Below are 16,296 nucleotides of genomic sequence, written 5' to 3'. Positions count from 1 at the left end.
CACCGTGTGCTTCAGTCTGGAGGAGTTCATGACGGAGGTCAAAAATGTGTTACATTCTCCGTTGTCCGGGAGAAAGGCTTCTCAGAAGCTACTCTTACTGTGTCAAGACTCCCGTAGTGTGGCAGACTATGCGGTCGATTTCCGCATGTTGGCCGCCGAGAGTGCCTGGAACCCGGAATCCCTGTTCAACACGTTCCTTCATGGATTATCAGAGGAGGTTAAAGATGAGCTCGAGCCCGGGAGCTGCCCATGGATCTCGACTCTCTCATCGCCTTGACCATATGGATCGATGGGCAGCTACGGGAATGTAAGAGGGAGGTCTGTTCCCAGTCACACTCGCTCATCCAAGGATCCCACCTCGCCTCTGAGGAATCAACGTAAAAAACGTACCCGATTTAAACTGGTTACTACTCTTGCCCAGAAACGAGAATATGCATATAATTAGTAGATTTGGATAGAAAACACTAAAGTTTCTAAAACTGTTTGAATGGTGTCTGTGAGTATAACAGAACTCATATGGCAGGCCAAAACCTGAGAAGATTCCATACAGGAAGTGCCCTGTCTGACAATTTGTTCTCCTTCTGTGGCATCTCTATCAAAAATACAGCATCTCTGCTGTAACGTTACATTTTCTAAGGCTTCCATTGGCTCTCAGAAGGCGCCAGAAAGTGGAATGACGTCTCTGCAGTCTCTGGGCAAAAAACAGCAGGAGTTTTTGTGAGTGGTCAGGCAGGGAACAATGACACTGGAGTGCGCGTCCACGAGAGGACTCCATGTTTTTCTTTCAATCTTTGAACGAATACAACGTCACCCGGTTGGAATATTATTGCTATTTTACATAAAAAATCGCATAAAAATTGATTTTAAACAGCGTTTGACATGCTTCGAAGTACGGTAATGGAATATTTTGACATTTTTTGTCACGAAATGCGCTCGCACGTCACCCTTCGGATAGTTACCTGAACGCACAAACAAAACGGAGGTATTTGGATATAACTATGGATTATTTCGAACCAAAACAACATTTGTTGTTGAAGTAGAAGTCCTGGGAGTGCATTCTGACGAAGAACAGCAAAGGTAATCCAATTTTTCTTATAGTAAATCTGAGTTTGGTGAGGGCCAAACTTGGTCGGTGTCAAATTAGCTAGCCGGGATGGCCGGGCTATCTACTCAGAATATTGCAAAATGTGCTTTCGCCGAAAAGCTATTTTAAAATCGGACACCGCGCTTGCATTAAGGAGTTCTGTATCTATAATTCTTAAAATAATTGTTATGTATTTTGTGAACATTAATCGTGAGTAATTAAGTAAATTCACCGGAAGTTTGCGGTGGGTATGCTAGTTCTGAACATCACATGCTAATGTAAAAAGCTTTTTTTTAATATAAATATGAACTTGACTGAACAAAACATGCATGTATTGTATAACATAATGTCCTAGGAGTGTCATCTCATGAAGATCATCAAAGGTTAGTGCTGCATTTAGCTGTGGTTTTGGTTTTTGTGACATATATGCATGCTTTGAAAATGGCTGTGTGATAATTTTTGGCAGGGTACTCTCCTGACATAATCTAATGTTTTGCTTTCGCTGTAAAGCCTTTTTGAAATTGGACAGTGTGGTTAGATTAACGATGTTCTCCCCGTGACATGTTGAACAGGTTCGTGTTCGTCTACCTCTGTGACATCCTTGTTTTTTCCCACTCAGCTCAAGAACATGTCCTCTACGTCCAACAGATCCTCCAGCGTCTCCTGGAGAACCAGCTTTTTGCTCAAGCTGAGAAATGCAAATTCCATCTCCTTCCTATGATACTTCATCACTGCAGGAAATATGCAGATGGATCCAGGCAAGGTGAGAGCCGTGATGGATTGGCCTCAACCCACATCCAGAGTGCAACTGCAACGCTTTCTGCCACCATTTAATCCGGAGTTACAATGCCCTGGCTTTCTCCCTTTCAGCACTCACCTTTCCCAAGGTCCCGCTCATGTGGTCTCCAGTTGCTGACCGGGCATTCTCAAACCTCAAGCATTGGTTCACTACAGCTCCAATCTTAATCCATCCAGATCCATCCTGTCAGTTCATGGTGGAGGTCGACGTCTCGGATGTCGGAGTGTGTGCTGTCCTGTCCCAGCATTCTGCCCAGGACCAAAAGTTGCATACCCACACTTTCCTTTCCCATCGTCTTAACACCACTGAGAGGAATTATGATGTGGGAAATCGAGAACTACTCGCGGTGAAGATAGTGTTGGAGGAGTGCAGGCACTGGTTAGAGGGGGCTAACTGGATGTTTGTCCCGGACACTGCCCTTCCCCGGTCATGGATTTGGCTCATTCCTCCAGACTTTCTTGCCATCCTGGCTCCTGTCGAACCCTGGACTTTGTACGACAACGTTTTTGGTGGCCCACCATGGTTCCTGATGTCTCTGTGTTCGTTGCCGCCTGCACTGTGTGTGCTCAGAATAAGACCCCACAGCAAGCTCCGGCTGGCCTCCTTCAACCACTCCCTATTCCTCACCTCCCCGGTCCCATATATCCCTGGACTTCGTCACTGGTCTCCCTCCATCAGATGGCAACACCACTACCCTTACGGTGGTGGATAGGTTTTCCAAAGCCGCCCATTTCATTCCCCTTCCCAAGTTACCCTCAACCAGGAGACGGACCAGCTCATGGTGCACCACGTCTTCCGGATCCATGGACTTCTAGTGGACATGGTTTCCGATCATCGCCCTCAGATCTTGTCCCAGTTCTGGAAGGCGTTCTGCACCCTCATTGGCTTGTCGGCCAGCCTGTTCTCCGGTTTTCACCCCAAGTTCAACGGCCATTCGGAGTGAGCCAATCAGGACCTGGAGACAGCTTTTCATTGCCTCATTTTCGCCAACCCCACCACCTGGAGCCAGCAATTCTTGTGGGTGGAATATGCCCACAACACCCTGCTCGGCCACTGGTCTCTCCCCTTTCAAGTGTTCCATGGGATATCAGCCCCTGCTCTTCCCTGAGCAAGAGGAATAGGTCAGCATACCTTCGACCCAGATGTTAATCTGCCGCTGTCGCCGTACCTGGAAGAGAGCCCGCGGCGACAGGCGGACCGCCACTGGATCCATACTCCCTGCTCTCATCTCGGGCAGAGTGTATGGCTGTCCACTCGGGATCTGCCCCTCTGCGTGGAGTCCTGTAAACTTTCCCCCTTTTTATCGGCCCTTTCCCCATCTCCAAGATCCTTAGCCCCTCTGCTGTTCATCTTCTCCACAAATTTCTTTTTTACAAACTTTAGTTTTGGTAAGTCGGTTAGGACATCTACTTTGTGCATGACACAAGTCATTTTTTCAACAATTGTTTACAGACAAATGATTTCACTTAGAATTCACTGTATCACAATTCCAGTGGGTCAGACGTTTAGACTGTGCTTTAAACAGATTGGAAAATTCCAGAAAATTATGTCATGGCTTTAGAAGCTTCTGATAGACTAATTGACATAATTTGAGTCAATTGGAGGTATATTTGTGGATGTATTTCAAGGCCTACCTTCAAACTCAGTGCCTCTTTGCTTGACATCATGGGGAAAACAAAAGAAATCAGCCAAGACCTCCACAAGTCTGGTTCATCCTTGGGAGCAATTTCCAAATGCCTGAAGGTACCACGTTCATCTGTACAAATAATAGTACGCAAGTATAAACACCATGGGACCACGTAGCTGCCATACCGTTCAGGAAGGAGACGCGTTCCGTCTCCTTGAGATGAACCTACTTTGGTGCGAAAAGTGCAAATACACAAATCAGAATTTCACATTGAGCTAGCTAAATAAGGCAGGTCGTAGCTAGTGTTTCTATATGGATATAGAAAAGGTATAACATTTTAGATGTGGCTCAATTCATACCTGCATGCTACAGATTGCTGTTGTCAACAGCAGAGGACCTTGTGAAGATGCTGGAGGAAACAGGTACAAAAGTATTTATATCAACAGTAAAACGAGTCCTATATCGACATAACCTGAAAGGCCGCTCAGGAAGGAAGAAGCCACTGCTCCAAACCTGCCATAAAAAAAGCCAGACTACGGTTTGCAACTGCACATCGGGAAAAAGATCATACTTTTTGGAGAAATGTCCTCTGGTCTGATGAATCAAAAATAAAACTGTTTGGCCATAATGACCATCGTTTTGTTTGGAGGAAAAAGGGGGAGGCTTGCAAGCCGAAGAACACCATCCCAACCATGAAGCACGGGGGTGACAGCATCATGTTGTGGCAGTGCTTTGCTGCAGGATGGACTGGTGCACTTCACATAATAGATGGCATCATGAGGAAGGACAATTATGTGGATATATTGAAGGAACATCAGTCAGGAAGTTAAAGCTTGGTCGCAAATGGGTCTTCCAAATGGACAATGACCACAAGCATACTTCCAAAGTTGTGGTGGCAAAATGGCTTAAGGACAACAAAGTCAAGGTATTGGAGTGGCCATCACAAAGCCCTGACCTCAATCCTATTGAAAATTTGTGGGCAGAACTGAAAAGCAAGGAGGCCTACAAACCTGACTCAGTTACACCAGCTCTGTCAGGAAGAATGAGCCAAAATTTACCCAACTACTTGTGGGAAGCTTGTGGAAGGCTACCCAAAACGTTTGACCCAAGTTAAACAATTTTAAGGCAATGCTACCAAATACTAATTGAGTGTATGTAAACTTCTGACCCACTGGGAATGTGATGAAAGAAATAAAAGCTGAAATAAATCATTCTCTCTACTATTATTCTGACATTTCACATTCTTAACATAAAGTGGTTATTTTTACTAGGATTAAATGGCAGGAATTGTGAAAAACTGAGTTTAAATGTATTTGGCTCAGGTGTATTTAAACTTCCAGCTTCAACTGTATTTCCACACTGAGGTTGGAATAATACTGTGAATTTGTGAAAATGATTTAGTGTAAGAGCTGTTTGAAAAGACTGAAATGTCAGCCTGTTTTGATGGGATGGCGTTTTGGCCTGCCTGGCAACATCCCCAGGCAGTATGTTAATAGACTAATAACAAAGAGAGTTTCAAACCTCTCTGCCAAAAACAGCTAATTTTCAGTTTATATATCCCTCCCATTAGGCTTGTCCAACTAGGCCCCTCCCAGACAGTCCTAGTAAAACTCTTGTTGACCATTTCAATAAAATAAAAAAATAACAGTAAGGTACTTCATTGTTACCCAGAAATGATTTGATATTGAGATAAAACGGCTGCTTTGGGGCTATAAGTAGAATTGAGTTATTATCAATGAGAGATTAATTGCCATGTGGTCCATGACATTCAACACAATCAATCACATCAGAAAATAGCTGCTGTTGAGATGATGAACTGGGCTACAGTATCAAGACAACATCCTCACAAGACAATACAACTTTATTTGTACAACAGTTACAACAGAAGTGTGTATTCTTCTCTGCTCCCCCCCCCCAGCAACACATCCTATCTTGAGCTCAGTAAGCCTATTTCCCCTAATCATGAATGTATCATCATAATGTTTATTATGTGGACCATTAATGCAATGCCACTGAGGGTACTCCCAAGGACTTTTAGATGTTGATGCTCTCAAGAATGGAGGGAAATATTGATGAGTAAAAGCCGTGGGCACCATGAGGGGATTTGTTATTCATTTGTGACATGCCTTCTAGCAAAGACAGGTTTCTGGGTCCCAATCCTACTATTGGTTTGTATAGTTCTGACAAGGAGGGTAGTGAGAGTAATTCTGTATTTAAATTATTCTGAGGAGGTAAAAGCAAGTTGCAGGACATTAATAAAAAATATTAATTGAATGCATATTCCTTGAGAAATAATGCAGTGTTTTCTGCTTAAACTGTAAGAGTCAAGGATGTGAGAAGATTCAACCATTTAGCTGTCAAAAACATTGTAATACTTAGGCTACAATGTTGCCACCTACAGTAAAATAATCACATTATCTGAGCTGAATGTGTGCTTTATTCCAATTCAACAGTCATCCTGCACTTTGGAAGCCATCCCACTATGCTCTCAGAAGACAATGTGGGAGGTAATATGTAACTCACAGTGGACCCAGGCCATATATGAGGTCTGAATTGTTAATGGATGGCTATCATAGCTGTTCGTTCACTTTAGACATAGTTATCATTATATTAAACCACACCTGTATACTTGATCTCCAGATAGAGAGATTAGACGTCATTAATCTGTAACGTGCATACCTTAGTCATATGTGTCATTCTGTATCTCTGTGAAAAACTATGAACAGAACCTGACAAAAATACTAACAGAATGTCCTCACTGTGGGCTGAATCCTAACTGAAATGGCAAATCTCTCGTTGACATCATGCATGATTCATGAGAAAGTTGAGAGTGAGAGTTCTATGTGCATTTCTCAAGTAAGGATTTCATCCTAAATAGAGTCAGACTATACTACACTTGACTTAAAGTTCAGTGACAGACTGAGAGGGTCATAATTAGTCTGTTATTTCAGGTCTTACAGCATGCTCAGACTGCAATTATTACCACTGTCATCAAATGATTTTCAAGTGCTACATGAAAATCCTCTTGGGCCAGTCTGTCACTCCATAATTATGCATTTCATTGCACCATCAAGTGATTTTTCAGCTGTGCTTTCACCATGAAATGTTTGCTGTTAAAAACTACTGAGGTACGTTAACCAAATTGGTAACACTGTATATTAACTATCTTAATAATTGTCTGTATTTTTATGAGGAAGGGGAAGAGGAAGCCTGGAGACATATACTATATATATATACAAAAGTATGTGGACACCCCTTGAAATTAGTGGATTCGGCTATTTCAGCCTCACCCGTTGCTGACAGGTTTACTGTAAAAAATTGAGCACACCGCCATGCAATCTCCATAGCCAAACATTGGCAGTAGAATGGCCTTACTGAAGAGCTCAGAGACTTTGTGGCACAGTCATAGGATGACACCTTTCTAACAAGTCAGTTCGTCAAATTTCTGCCCTGCTAGTGGTGACCTGGTCAACTGTAAGTGCTGTTATTGTGAAGTAGAAACGTATAGGAGAAACAACGGCTCATTCGCAAAGTGGTAGGCCACACAAGATCACAGAATGGGACCGTCGAGAGCTGAAGCTCATAGCGAGTAAATATTGTCTGTCCTTGGTTGCAACACTCACTGCCAAGTTCCAAACAGCCTCTGGAAGCAACGTTGTTGGGAGTTTCATGAAATGGATTTCCATGGCCAAGCAGCCGCACACAAGCCTAAGATTACCACGCGCAATGCAAAGTATTGGCTGGAGTGGTGTAAAGCTCACCACCATTGGATTCTGGAGCAGTGGAAACGCGTTCTCTGGAGTGATGAATCATGCTTCACCATCTGGCAGTCCGACAGATGAATCTGGGTTTGGCGGATGCCAGGAGAATGCTACCTGCTCCAATGCATAGTGCCAACTGTAAAGTTTGGTGGAGGAAGAATAATGGTCTGGGGTTGTTTTTCATGGTTTGGGCTAGGCCCCTTAGTTTCAATGAAGGGAAATCTTAACTCTACAGGATATAATGACATTCTAAATGATTCTGTGCTTCCATCTTTGTGGCAACAGTTTGGTGAAAGTCCTTTCCTGTTTCAGCATGACAATGCCCCCATTCACAAAGCGAGGTCCATACAGAAATGGTTCGTCAAGATCAGTGTGGAAGAACTTGACTGGCCTGCACAGAGCCCTGACCTCAACCCCATCGAATACCTTTGTGATGAATTGGAATTCCAACTGTGAGCCAGACCTAATCGCCCAACATCAGTGTCCGACCTCACTAATGCTCTCATGGCTGAGACCCAACAGCAATATTCCAACATCTTGTGGAAAGCCTGCCCAGAAGAGTAGAGTTTCCTATAGCAAAGGGGAGAGCAACTCCATATTAATGCCCAGGATTTTGAAATGAGATGTTCGACTAGCAGGTGTCCACATACTTTTGGTCATGTAGTGTCGGTTGAGTTACCCCAAATAATGTCAAGGATCTAGAGACCTAGTTAGAAGTGATATGGAAATGCAATCAATTATTTCTATAAAAACATTAAAAAAGATCAGAAGATGACCTATTCTTTATTTTAGACCTTTAGACCATACTGTATTGTATCTCTGCCAATCCCAAAGTGACCCGTAGTGGTATTTGAAAGGTCACTGGTACTGTACAACAAAGAGTGTGATGCTGTTGAAATAGGACACTGGTTCAGTGGCCTTTTGGGTTGATCTTCTGTCATGCCAGGACGTTTCCCCTTGAGGCCATGAGGCTTCCTCTGACAAGAAAAAACAAAAACAAAAGAGGGAGTAAGATTAATGTTTCTCTCACACAAGGATGAACTGTATGAACTCAAACTATGCATTATACAACTTGAATAGCTTTTTCTAGGAACCACCTTTATTTATGTTATGTATTATCAGCAAAATCCCAACTTATTCATCTTCTGCATGATTCTGCTTTTGGCACATCAATGTAATCAGCCTTTGTCCTGTAGAATATACTTCTTAAGATTGATTTACAAGCACTTTGGTAGTACAGTCATACAGTTAAAACCTCTTAGGGATAGGGGGCAGTATTTTCACGTTCCGATGAAAAATGTGCCCAAATTAAACTGCCTCCTACTCAGACTCAGAAGGTAGGATATGCATATTATTAGTTTTAGAAACTCTGAAGTTTCTAAAACTGTTTGAATGATGTCTGTGAGTATAACAGAACTCATATGGCAGGCAAAAACCTGAGAAAAATCCAACCAGGAAGTGGGAAATCTGAGAATTGTAGTTCTTCTTTTGAATCCCTATCAAAACTACAGTGTCTAAGGGGTCACGTTGCACTTCCTAAGGCTTCCATTAGCTGTCAACAGCCTTCAGAAAGTTTTTTCATCCTTCTCCTGTTACTGGGCAGAAAATAGGAGCTCAGTCAATCAGTGGCCTGTCTGAGGACAAGGGACTTGGTGATGCGCGAGCCCGCCGTTCATTCTTTTTCTTCTGGAATGAATACGCTATTGTCCGGTTGGAAAATTATCGAATTTTTACGCAAAAAATACCCTAAAGATTGATTGTAAAAATCGTTTGACATGTTTCTACAAACAGTAATGGAACTTTTGAGCTTTTCGTCTATTTATTTTCACCCCCGCCTCGTGCCTTTGGAATAGTGTTCTCGACGCGCCAACAAAACGGAGGTATTTGGACATAAATGATGGACTTTATCGAACAAATGAACATTTCTTGTGGAAGTGTGAATCCTGCGAGTGCATTCCGCCGAAGATCAGTAAAGGTAAGAAAAGATTTCTAACACTATTTTAGAGTTTTGTTGACGCCGTGACTTCGTGGCTAACTGCTTGCATTGATGGTTAAGCTATGTACTCAGAATATTGAACAATGTGCTTTCTCCGTAAAGTTATTTTGAATCTGACACAGCGGTTGCATTAAAAAGTAGTATATCTATAATTCTTTAAATAATTGTTATATAATTTGTCAACGTTTATGATGAGTATTTCTGTAATATGTGTGCTCATTGTGCTCATTCACCGGAAGTTTTGGAGGCTAAACATTTTCTGAACATCACGTGCCAATGTAAAATGCTGTTTTTGGATATAAATATGGACTTGATCGAACAAAACATACATGTATTGTGTAACATGATGTCCTATGAGTGTCATCTGATGAAGATTGTCAAAGGTTAGTGCTTAATTTTAGCTGTATTTCGGGTTTTTGTGATGCCTCTCCTTGCTAGGAAAATGGCTGTGTGGCTTTTCTTGTTTAGGTGGTGTCCTAACATAATGTAATGTTTTGCTTTCGCCGGAAAGCCTTCTTAAATCGGACAATGTGGTTGCATTAACGAGAAGTGTATCTTTAAAATGGTGTAAAATAGTCGTATGTTTGAGAAATTGAAATTATTAGATTTTTGTTGTTTTGAATTTCGAGCCATGCTATTTTGTCAAATGATCCCGTTAACGGAATCCTATCTCGAAGGGGTCCTCAACAGGTTAATAAAGACACTTGAAGTCGATGCAACCTGCTGAGTGACAGTTGTGAATGGTCTTTTTCCATCAATCAACCACTAAGAAAAGAGGACATACTGTAATTGCAAAGCACATAGTTAATTGTCAGGCCTATTATTTCCTTTGCTAAGTGATTGGATAAGAGGACTGAGCATAACTGAACTACTTTATGAAGAGGATGTTGTGTAAAAGTAGTTGAAGTCATTACATTTGTAAGACAGTGTTAGTTCTACTACCAGTGTATGTGCTGTAATCTTTACGTATTTAAGTACATTACAGCTCTAACGGTAAATCTGAGTGCATGTCCAATCAATCAGACTCCAGTCTTTAAGCCTCCAGGTTGATATTACAGTAGTGATTCATAATCCATTTAATGCAATGCTCCCTCGTGGACTAAGAACAGGAAGACATCATCAACTGAAGAGTGTTAAATTAAATAGTTATTTCTGATTTCTGATTGAATTACTGTTAATCAACTGAAGTTGCACAAGTACACTGAATGAGCCATTAAGTTGAGCAGCGCTCCATTCCAACACAGCTTGGCTTAATGTCAAGGGCCCCCTGCATAGACAGACACTGATGACGGGAGTCTCAGCTCAATAGTTGCAAATAGTATCATTTTTTATACTAAGTGGAAACAACACCTCTGCAATTCAGGAAGTTTACTTCTAACTGTGGGGAACCGGGCATAACCTAAGGTTAGGTTATCCCTGTTTTTGTTAGCAAACAAATCACTTATATTTAGAGCAATTCCTGATGTGAACAAACAGTTAAAAATAGCCGTTTACACAATAGAGCCTGTCCTACATTGATGTGCAAGCTGGATTATGGGCCATTTAGGGTCAGATAGGTTCATATCCACTCAGCTACAACCCCTTTTGCCTGGAGACAGTTTGAAAGGTGAGTGGGTGTGGCTGCATCCTCAGACTGCTGTATATTGTCCTGTCAATTCTGACTGACAGATAATTGATATATTCATACCCTCCACAGGTGGCATGCTTACTTTCCATCAGCTCTCACAAATGCATATTTTAACTGGATTTTCATTTAGGCTGCCAGGATGCCCAAAGGTAGTTTCTACCTGTACCCTTCAGCTGTAGTGATTGAGACAAGGTAGTTTCTACCCGTCTACTCTTCTACTCTAGTGATTAAGACAAGGTGGTCTCTACCCCTCTACCCTTCTGCTCTAGTGATTGAGAGAAGGTCGTCTCTACCCGTCTACCCTTCTGCTCCAGTGATTTAGACAAGGTAAAAGAGACAATGGGGATTCTCTTCTTCCTCATCATCCATTATCACAGAGCCCATTTCCATTGGATAATGCAAGAGTCCTCACTCCCAAATGTATGCTAACGAATGCTTCAATATGTTAGGAGTATCTTAAGAGCTTCAGATGTCATTTGTGGTTAATATCTTCAAACAGAGGCTTTGTACTGAAGATGAATTTATGTGATCATTGAAAATAATTATATCGTCTCGCTATCCTAATATGGAAATGTTCTATGCCCTTGAATGTTAAATACTGTAACATCATTTTCTGCATGGTGTAAGGCAGGGATCATCAGCTACATTTAGCTGCGGGCTGATTTTTTTTTCTTGAGAGGATAGTCAGAACATAATTACAAATAATTTGTCGACTGCAAATTAACCTCAAGAAGACCAAACAGATACATTATTTGACTAAAACGTAATAATTTCCAACCTTGCTTACATTTGTATATTATCATGTGTCTCTCTATTATGCGTGGGAATACTTGGGAACAGATTTCCCAAAGTAAAATCACTTGGAGCTTGTATTTTTACATTTTTTTAACTGTCACAATCATGCTGTTGAAAAAAGCATAAAGAAAGTGATATCCAGGACCTGTGCATTGTTCACTTAATTGATTCACTAATTAGTCTCTTCTGAGTAATTAGAATATATTAGTATTTACCCATATGGATTTCTGTGGTTCACTACAATGCAATATATCAACATAGAATATTCATTGTTTAAAAAAAACTGATTGGTGAAAAACTGATTGGAAAGACATCAGGCTAATATTAATTACCATTAGTGTAATCAATAGCAGTTCTAACAGAAGGGTGCTAGGTAGGTAATACAGGTTAATATCACTTTGGGGAAACCACCTTTACAGTGTCACGTAAGTGCTTACAGTAGACTTAAAGGTTAAAATAAATCTAGTGTACACCTTTAGTGTTTGCCACATTTACATAATTTCACACAGACAGACTTTGTTACCATGTGAAAAACACTGAAATAAACAATTGTGAGATAAACACCAAACTTCTGAGGACACTGTGCAGGCAGGACATGCAACCTTTATTTAACGAGGCAAGTCCAGGATGACCAGGATAATCTACAGAAACTCATCCCTTCTTTATTAATTGACTCCACCTCAAAACACCCAAGCTTTACCAAAACCAGCTAGCCAACCCGGTCCAGCCCAGCAGCAATATCCCTGTGGACACAAAGCATCATCCCTGGAAGCACTGACCTGCCAGTGTGAGAAATGAGCTGAGAGTCTGATCATAAACGGAAAGCTTCAGATACCCACTGCATGCCAAACACTAAGCTACCAAATTAGCTTTTCATTTGCCATTCAGGAAATCAGCACTTGTCATGTTGCAGTCAGCCCCAGTCAAACGGTGTTCAGCTGAGTGATTGCACTGCATGCAAACTTGGGTTCAAGTTCGCCAAGCCTAATGACAACCGGCCATGTTGTCACATGCTAATTTGCATACTTAGCTATGCATTTGGCAGTGTCTTCTGTGCAAATAGGAGGTATTTTACAGCCATTTCTGGAAATAGTTTTTAACACAATAGGATCATTTACGTTTAATGTTAGACTTTTATTAATGCATATTTTGTTTGATTCTTATGAAGGAAAAACGTAATTATTTAATGAGGAAGCTGTGTAAGATGGTCGAGCTGACTTAAATAAGAATGCATAATGCACCAGCATTAATTAAAGAGCTCGCGTTGATGAACAAATGAGAGTTGGTGTCTGTAGAAATAAACCAGATTAAACAGAGGTCTGAAGACAGTGGACATGAGGGTTGTATCAAAATAATCCACTAGTTCAGGTATTCCCAAACTGGGGTACTGCCGTCGGGGGTTTTCAAACAGTCCATTTATATTTTCCAACGGGGCTATACATTTGTTTTTTTTTCTCGCCTGAGTAGCCTCATTTCACTGCCAAAAATACAATTAAACCATCTAGTGTTCAGCGAAATAACAACACAATGTCAAATACAGGTAGCCTAGTCAAATAATTAACATCCAATCACATTAACCATTACTCTCTCGCAGGAATTCCACTAATGGTCCGTATGTAGCCAAACGTTGCTGCTGCTAATGTTGGTATCTGTACTGATGGCGCAAAAGCCATAACAGGGAGACATAGTGGAGTGGTAATGCGCATGCAAGCAGTTGCTCCCAACGCCAATTGGGTACACTGCAGCATCCACCGAGAGGCTATTGCTGCCAAGGGAATGCCTGACAGCTTGAAAGACGTTTTGGACACTACAGTGAAAATGGTTAACTTTGTTAAAGCAAGGCTCCTGAACTCTTGTGTATTTTCTGCACTATGCAATGATATGGGCAGCGACCATGTAGCACTTTTACAACATACTGGTTATCAAGGGGCAAAGTATTGACCAAAAAAATTTAATTGAGAGACAAGCTTCAAGTTTTCTTTACTGACCATAATTTTCCACTTGTCTGACCGCTTGCATGATGATGAGTTTCTCACATGACTGGCCTATCTGGGAGATGTTTTTTCTCGCCTGAATGATCTGAATCTAGGATTACAACTATATTCAGTGTGCGGGACAAAATTGAGGCTATGATTAAGAAGTTGGAGCTCTTCTCTGTCTGCATTAACAAGGACAACACACAGGTCTTTCCATCATTGTTTGATTGTTTGTCTGCAAATGAACTCAAGCTTACAGACAATGTCAAATGTGATATAGCGAAGCACCTGAGTGAGTTGGGTGCGCAATTACGTTGGTACTTTCCCGAAAACGGATGACACAAACAACTGGATTCGCTATCCCTTTCATGCTCTGCCTCCAGTCCACTAACCGATATCTGAACAAGAGAGCCTCATCAAAATTGCAACAAGCGGATCTGTGAAAATTGAATTTAATCAGAAGCCACTGCCAGATTGGATTGGGCTGCGCTCAGAGTATCCTGCAAATTGCGCTCTTAAGACACTGATGCCCTTTGCAACCACGTACCTATGTGAGAGTGGATTCTTGGCCCTCACTAGCATGAAAACTAAATACAGGCACAGACTGTGTGTGGAAAATGATTTAAGACTGAGACTCTCTCCATTACAACCCAACATTGCAGAGTTATGTACATCCTTTCAAGCACACCCTTCGCATTAACCTGTGGTGAGTTATTCACAATTTCCGATGAACAAATAAGGTTTTATATGTAAGATGGTTAAATAAAGAGCAGAATTATTGATTGATATTATATTATTATTTGTGCCCTGGTCCTATAAGAGCTCTTTGTCACTTCCCACGAGCCGGGTTGTGACAAAAATACTCGTTCTTATGTTTAATAAATGTATGGTATAGTGTGTGTGTGTGTGTGTGTGTGTGTGTGTGTGGGGGGGGGAGGCTTACAATTATGGTGCTAGAGGGGGTGGAGGTTGAATGTTTGAAGGGGTACGGGACTATAAAAAGTTTGGGAACCACTGCTCTAGTTGAACTACTTAAAGCATTGGGGAGAAAACTCAAAATATTTAATAAAAATATAAAATTAATGACATGCCTCATGTACAGACTGAATTGGCGAGAGAAGCAGAACACCTAACATCTCACAACAAAACATAGACTATCTCTTATGTCATCACTGAGAACACAATAAACACGGTATTAAAGCCCAGTGCACACTACTACCCAGAACTCAGAGAAGGCTGGTGAGCGGAGGACGCTTCATAATAATGGAATGGAGTGAATGGAATGGTATCAAACACATGGAAACCAGGTGATTGAGACCATTCCATTTATTCCGTTCCAGCCATTACTATGAGCCCGTCCTCCCAATTTAAAATGCCACCATCCACCAGTGACTCATATACAGGCCAGTACCGTGACAACAGCTGTGTATCGTAGGTCTGTCAGTGTTGCCCTTCAGTGATCAGTAAAATGAGCAAATAGAGCCTTGCTGGCCCACGAGGGCCCTGGCACATTCTCAACTTGGTAAACACTGCTGGACTGTCGTTCAGATTGAGTTTATACAGAGGAATGAATCTAGTCTATGGTTCTTCTTTTCAGAGAGTTCCAGCACAATGAAATGTCACTCAACCATTCTTATTCACTGCTGTCATCTTTCTTGTATATCACCATATAAAGCTTGTATAATCATATATAATGGATTAGGTAGAATATACAGTAGCATTTTATATGGATAGTCATATAACCCTTGCTTTATGGTTGTGCCATCTTCACATGTTCATCTCTGCATGTTTATCCCTGAATGACTTGCTCACCAATGTAGCCAAAGGATTATAAGGAATAAACATTATTAAAAACACTATGGTATTATCATTTTGTGCTTTCTGTTCTTACAATTTGAATGAATAATGTGACACAGAGAAATTAAATCCCTCTCTCTTGATATTAGAACACTGAATACATCTAGAGGCTTAACTTCTATCAAGCACAGAATTGTCATGTACACACTGCACTGAACAATACGGTCCCAATAAGAGGGATAAACAACGCTGAAATTAGATAGTGTCGGTGAGCATTCATTAGATACTGTACAGGAGATGAGCTTAAAAGACTGCAGTGCATGAAGGGGATGTTTATTACTACAGTAGTTGTGGGTCTCTGAAGAAAAGACAACACAGTCAACTGTACACAACACATTAGGAATAAATGATTCTGTCAAGAGGAGATTTTCACATTCAGCACAATGCTAATGTGAACCTATAAATGAGAGCAAACGGTTCCAAAAGGGTTATTCGGCTGTCCCCATAGGAGCACCTTTTTTGGTTCCAGGTACAACCCTTTTGGGTTCCATGTAGAACATCTGTGGAAAGGGTTCTATATGGAACACAAAAAGGTTTTACATGAAATTTAAAGGTTTCTCCCTGGAACCAAAAAAGGTTATTCAAAAGGTTCTACTATGGGGACAGCCGAAGAACCCTTTTAGGTTCTAGATAGCACCTTTTTTTTTCTAAGAGTGTACAAACCTTACTAAATATGTAAAAAGAAAATAAATTCAAAAATACAATGGTTAACAGACCAATGTGACAACATGAACACAACTAATAAAAGACTCGGTACTGTGTGGATTCCTCTTG

Source organism: Salmo salar, chromosome 15 (genome assembly GCF_965601325.2).
Source record: "Salmo salar chromosome 15, fSalSal1, whole genome shotgun sequence".
Classification (NCBI taxonomy): domain Eukaryota; kingdom Metazoa; phylum Chordata; class Actinopteri; order Salmoniformes; family Salmonidae; genus Salmo; species Salmo salar.
Note: the sequence above shows the minus strand (reverse complement) of the source record.